The sequence below is a fragment of the Hirundo rustica genome, chromosome 5 (assembly GCF_015227805.2).
Source record: "Hirundo rustica isolate bHirRus1 chromosome 5, bHirRus1.pri.v3, whole genome shotgun sequence".
Lineage (NCBI taxonomy): Eukaryota > Metazoa > Chordata > Aves > Passeriformes > Hirundinidae > Hirundo > Hirundo rustica.
Window position 1 is genome coordinate 26,943,883 of NC_053454.1, and position 6,990 is coordinate 26,950,872.

A 6,990-nucleotide genomic window follows, 5' to 3' on the forward strand; every position below is an offset into this window, starting at 1 on the left:
GACTGAGAATGGCATATCAGCTTTCTCCAAAGCCATCCATGGTAACTCTTTATTTTAGTATTCAACCTCAAACCATTTCTCAGGGCATGCTTCCTTTACAGTAAAAAATCAAACATGCCCTTATTTTTTTTTTCTTTTTTTTTTTCTTTTGTTAATCACAAGGACAGAAGAAAGTCAGAACTGAACTAACAAAGACGCACAGCTAATTTCTCCCTGTGTTAGACGAGTGTACCACGGGAGCATTGTTCTTCATGGTTCTACCAGTTCCCAGCCCCAAGGCAGGCAGGCCCCAGCCTGTCCCCGTGACTGGGCACACTTGTAGTTTTGTCAGTTCCAGTGGCATGCTGTGACTGAACTGTGTGACCCCCCCCAAAAGCTCTGACACTGTGACATCCCTGGCACCTATATTACAAGAGAGAAAGACTTGGGGAAGGTCTTTCATGTGTCTGCAGATGAAGGCTAGCTTGTCTTTATTTTTACAAAGCTAAACAGACAAAAACAGCAGATGCAGTTGTACATGCAATTTTCTGAGTAAGAAAAGATTCTTTGCATGGCCTGGCCTGCAATATCCCTTGTCCTAGCTAAGATTTCTGCTGAGCAAGGATACAGAGGCATACAACAGATCTGCCATATTCTATATCAGCAGAACACAAGCCATTTCTAATACAGAATCATTTAGAAGCTTTAATCTTCCTGTTGCAGTCAATCTATATTTGTAGTCTTTATTTTTAATCCACAGGACCCTGCCCTTTCTCTAGTGCATGGGATGCACTTTCTAGCAGCGCCACAGAGTCCCATGGTAAAGTAGCTCTTAGAAGAAAAATAAGAGCAAGAGCAAAGAGAGTGGTAGAGTTAAAATTACTGAATATTTCTGGGAACACCAGATTTTGTCTCTAAAGTTCTGACATGAAACAAGGCTTTATGCTAAACAGACTAAATTATGGTTTTAGAGTGTTCTGAGCCAGGATGAAGAAAAAAATACAGTACGTAACAATAAATCACTAGAGAGCACCAGAACAAGTATGCACTTAGAAGGCCAATTCTGCAATTTTAAGTCAATCTTTGGATTGCTTGGCTTTGCAGTTTTGATGTAATTCTTTCAGCCTATTTTATGCAACTTAAACCGCACAATATACATTGATAATCATGGAGCAATTTCCCCAATGTTATTCAGGTAAAGTTTGATTGCTTCTTCTGTTTCCAGATGGCCACCAAAAGCCTGCTAAAACACTTCCAAATTAACCTGCCAAAGAAACATGCCATGTGTGTCTGATTACAAGTTAGCATACACACCTCACAATAAAACCTTAAGCTGTACCTTTTCTGCCGCAGATGTGATGAATCCTTTCATGTTTTGTGAAAAATCTTGCTTATGACCAAGACACTTTCACGCCATGAGTAAGGTGCCCACTGCTTTGTCAGAAGATATCAGTGTACAAGGTCGGAAAATAAGCACAAGGGAAAAAGAAAAACCATCCCAGCCACCAGCCACTCAAAACCTCAACCCATCCCTGAAGCAGCTGTGGAAATGCTGGCAATTACCTCAGGAACAAGAAGCAGCTGGGTTCAGTTCCTGATCTTTACAAAGCAAACAAGGAGAGGGAGGGTCTTATATAATGAAGTGGGTTGGGAGTAGTGGGAGAATAAGTGATACTTGGGGAAAGTGTAGGGTTAACAGCCTGTTAATATACAGTTGGACAAGCTGTCTAAAGGGCCTTGTGGTTAGTTACTGATGATGTGGGGGAGAGTATAGCCTCAATTTAAAAAGAAAGGGGGAAAAAAAGTGTGTTATCCGAGTAGATACTGGATATGGATGTGTGGGTTAATCACAGTTTCTTGGGGAAATTCCAGTAAGAGCCCTATAATAGTCATGACTGAGGAAAGAGTCTGGAGGTGGATCTGTGTATTTTGTTTATTTCATCTGCTTCTTCCAGGGCACCCTGCAGATGGAGGGAAAAAAGATCAGAGGAATTTTTTTCTACCTGCCCTTTATCTTCCTAGCACATGGTCGTATATCTGTAGTTGCCATGTGTATGGCTAAAAATGGAGCTTTGAGAAAAGGGAAGGGGTTAAGATGAAAAGAATAACTTAGCGAAGTGTTATCTATGTTCCTCTCGTTTTTCTTTGTTATTTGCAGAGACTGAGCTTGCCTTGCAAGTTTGTCACTGGAAATACCATTTGTGCAGAGAACACATACATTTACATGTGTAAGGTTCCATAGGGTGGCTGAGCAGGTAGTTGTAAAACCACTGTGAGCTCACAGCACTAAGATCTGTTCATGACCATAGGATACTGCAGTCATACACAAACAGGTAAGTGGGATTCCTCTATAAAAAGTGAGAAGCATTTTTACCTTTATTTCTAATCTGATTATTCTGCGTGATCCTTATTCTCTGCAGCTGGTAATTATGCATTCAGCATCTATATATCCTACACTTTCATGAGGACAATTGTGGCATGCTGGAAGAACATTGCTGGCAGGTCAGTTCCTTGTAGGGATTCATATGCTCAGGTCTATCCTTTCTGGTACACATTATTTTCACAACAGGTAAGCAGGAAGCAATACAACACTTCTCATTGCTGGGTGGGCTACATTGAAATAAAAATATTCTATCCCTCGGTCGTAAATTTTTCATAAAATGTTGTAAATGTACATTTGAAAGAGATTAAGGAGACAGCTCCATAATGAGTTTCAAACAGCTCGCAGTGGTACTTCCTAAGAAGAGAATGCTAAAGATTATGTGAATTTTATGGGTAATTTTCCCACTTTTTATTTCTATAGAATATTTCTCATTTCCACTAGGCAAGTTAAAAATATTAATCTGCTAATATATACCACAGATTCACACCGTAGTTGATGCTCTTTAACTACCATCAGCTGTATAGCACATTTCACAAAGAAACAGGGAACGTAAAGGCAAATCTGACCAAGAGTCTTCATTTAAAATAACACTGTGAACTCCAGGTCATTTGGTTTTTTATGGAAGAAGAGGAACTTGGGGATCTATTTTCCATTCTCTGGCTTGATACAGCTGTTAGTGCTGTGGCTAAAAGCTGGCATTCATCTTTGAAGATAAGCTGCCCACATGTGTCTCTGGGGTTAGCCAGATGGTCGGAGCATGCTGCTGGTGCACAACTGCAGTGTTAGTACAGGCTGAGTGGAACTAATGGGCAGGAGCGTGGGTGGGATGCTCAATGACTTAAACATTTGTTTCTTTCTTCTTCTTTAGATGATACTGGTGGTCCATGCAGGCTAGTAAACTAAGGTTTGCTTCAGTTCAGGTTGCAGGTGTAGGTTTCATGCTTTTTTTTTTGTGATGTGTGCAAGAGAGCTTGCCTCGTCGCACATCACCATCAGATATGCTGTACTCTCAACTACCTGAAAATGTAAACTTACATTTTGTACTTCTCACAAATGTGAAGTGGTGCTAAGGCTTCTCACACAGTTAATATGTTTATAATACACCCTTTAGAGTGTACACATGCAAAACATAATTTAATAAGGAAATACTGAATATTGATTAAAACAGCCCTGCATTTAAGAATTAAAATCTGTATTTTGTATCTTATTGGTTAGCTTGGCAATGCAGTTAGATGAGAACCCTGCATTGCACAGTACAAAATCATACGAGATTTTTTTTCTGCAATTGGTGCTTCACTGATCTTTTGTCTAAACCATGTTATGGCATTTAAGGATGCTACCAAAATTCTGAGAGACAGCATTTGGGAAGGGAATAAGAAATCTCCCAGGAGGACAAGAGCATAGAAACCCAGCACTGAAGTAAGCAAACAAGGGCCCAAACAATCTGGTGGTTTTCTGTTGGAAGAAGGCTAAAACTGACTTCTGAAGAAAACAAACTGAACCTTTCTGTTCCTCCAGCATTCTGCCTCATCTATACAGAATCTTTTCACATTACACAAAGCTTCTTGAAGAGAAAGAAAGCTTTCTTTACCACCAAACAAAGTCCATTAATTCTAGAGGGGAAAAAAAACCCCTTTCCTTCTGGGTGTTATTTAGACTTCTATAAATCACTATTTTAAGCACTTTACAACCTAGCACTTCAAAATGGCATCCTACGAACTATCAGCTGAAATACAGGAATACTTACTTAGGAGGTACTTCACAGTCATTCAAACTTCATTTATTATACTGAAAATTAACCTGCAACTAAAAATCATATGCCCTTCACTTTACTAGGTATTTTCCACAATTTCTCTTTTCAGCACTAAAAAACATGAAGAGTTAGAATGATTTCTCAGGAAAATTAACTGTCTACAGTCACAGCGGATCTACATTGGCTTATAGCCTGAACCACAATATACTATATTCTTCATTGTCACTTGTAACTTTAAGCTTATGTTTTCCAGGGTTAAATTCCTGAGTTAGACACCATAGTCCCAGCAGAAAACAATGTAATACTTTTTAAAGGGAGAATTAGGAGTACCTAAATGAGACTTGCAACTTTGAGCAGACTGACTGGAGAGAAGCTGAACACAACGCCCTGGAAATACCAGAGAGAGAAGTATGGTTGTAATTCAGCCATCACTGGGACATAGACTCTTCCTTGCAGCTTGAGTTAATCTCCTCCCTCTGAGGCTGAGATTCACAGTCTAGAAATTCTCCCCAAGACACTGGGCAACATTTCTCACTTCAAGTTTGGCAGAAGAGTACTGGGTTGTGGTTCTTCTTTCCTCCCCAAGGACACAGATAGAGACTTGCAGCTTAAGCCAATTTCTGAGGAGTAATTTTCTACTTTGATTCCACTCTTTCAACATACGTGCCTGCCTCCTGCATGCAAAACCTGATCTACCACATCTGAGACTGTCTCCTAGCCCTCCTTTGGCCTTGCCACTACCCAAAGGCATGGGGCACAAAATGAACACATTTGCCTTGGTTACTTTTTATTTTCTGGGGCCCCAGAAAGAAAGCCCATAAGTATGTGTTGTCACCTTTGACTACTGGAGCAATGGCAGCATTCATTTGCTATACTGTTCATAAGTAAACCTCCAGTGATGTGAGTCTTCTGTCTGTTCTCACACTCTTTTACTAAACATGAAGCTTGTGGCAAAAGCCTGTCATATTTATATGAGTTGCAATAACTTTTTACTCCTTATTTTTCTGCCACAGAAAAAATATCTTCCAAACTATTCCTAACATTGACAGGAGGAGGAAAGTAACTCTTCAAACATTCAAAACCCAGTATTTTTCTAAAGTTTTCAGTTTCAGGTAAATAGCACTGAAATTGTTGGTATATATCAAAGCAATCAAAACTGTGAAGACCAGCAGTTTTGAAAACACACCTGTCCATATAATATGTTTTCATCTTAGTTTGGATAGTGAGAAATGACCACAAGTCATTGCAGGGAAGCACTGATTTTTCAAATTCTCTGCAGGATGCCAATATGGTAGAACACAGAAATCAAGGTGTCACGTGAAGCACGAAGCCATCTGCCCTTGCCTCCTACTGCTACAGAGTTTTCAAATGACCATGAAGGGTGGCAGGCAAGCTCCTGGAGGTGATGGGCTCAGAAGGTATAGACCCTGTGGTCAGCAAAAAACTTGAGATACAGCACTAGCTTTTTACATAGTTTCATACGGTATCGGTAGAATTTTCCAGTTTTGAGAAGAAAACTTTCAGCAAACTCACCCTTCTGCGGTCGTGCTGATGTCAGAGGTGTAACAGCATGAATCATTTCATATCTGAGAAACTAAGTAGCACTGGATCTTAGTTAGTCGAAGTACTGACAGTATTTATTATTTCCCTGACATACAGCTAGGTTAGAGTCTTACTCATAATTATATCTGTAACCAACAGATATAATTATATGAGGCTTATTTGTAGTCTGTTAAAACAAGGATGCCCATAAAAAACCCACCGCATTATATGATGTTTCCAAGATACATTATTTATGATAAACAGCAGCTGTGAAAGTGTAAGTCCCTCCAAGTAAATGCAGAAGGCATCTTTCTTGGCAATTTGTCAGACTGGACTCTGGAGTCAGCAGAGGCTTGAATGCGAATGATGAACTGCACAGCAGCCCACTGTGTGTCTGTAGCCTTGGGAAGGGCAGGCACAGCCCTGACTTTTAAACAAGGACACATAAACAGAGCCAAAATGCTGAAAGCCATCATTATAAAGCCTGAGACAAAATGTTAACAACAACAACAAACAGTTGGGTAACCTTTTTGAAGTGGATATACTCCTCTTTCTGTGTTTTCTGAATCTCCTTAAATTTTGATTGGCTTTAGATTTGAAAGCAGTTGGCAGACAGTCAAAATTTAAAATTGATGAAGTACAATTGGTCTGTTCATGGGATGCTTGGAAAAGAAAATAATGATCTTTCAGACAAAAATGTTCTGAGGAAGCTAAGCCTCCATGTCAACAGATAAGAAAGCAAACAGTGGCACTGAAATGACTGTAACAAACAGCATTTAAAAGAAGGTTTTGTCCTGGAGAAATTATAGTGAATTCAGAGGGCTCTGTACTTGGTGATCTTTAGGATATTCTTTCATGCTTCCAGGACATGCTGGCAGTATAACTAAGTCCAGGGGTCACACCTAATCTGTATAAACTGCATTAGTCCAGAGGGAAGACCTGAAAATCTGCAGCTCGTAGCATAGAAGAATGATATGCCCTCTATTGATCTAAAACTTTTTAAATGTCAGACCTAATAAGCATGGTCTTTTAGACCACAAGCCCCAAACTAAGGGGAAAAAACCAGCATCAAAACACCAAAACTCACCGAGCCACAGTTGAGGTGGCTTTGATTAGTGGACAGATTCAAGAAGGTATATAAAATACATGTAAATTAGCCCCCCCTTGGCAAGATGTGGTGCATCACTCTGTGTCTGTCACTGTCCTTCCTGAATGAAAAGCAATGAACCTTATGCGAGGGCTGCGGGGTTCTGGCCTGGCAAAGTGCTTGGCTTCCTAATCTCCCCTGGATCCTGAGGGCAACCTGTGAGATGCTAGGAGATTGAAGAAGCTC

The 6,990-nt window shown here is 40.1% G+C and overlaps 1 long non-coding RNA gene across 1 annotated transcript; it reads left to right on the forward strand.

Annotated features, from left to right (window-relative positions):
- Positions 1-1,626: 1,626 nt before the first annotated feature.
- On the forward strand, positions 1,627-6,990 carry LOC120753391 (uncharacterized). The gene is made up of 5 exons (XR_005701087.2): positions 1,627-1,721; positions 2,138-2,312; positions 2,400-2,481; positions 4,369-5,227; positions 5,395-6,990. It is a non-coding gene; the product is annotated as an uncharacterized LOC120753391 (long non-coding RNA).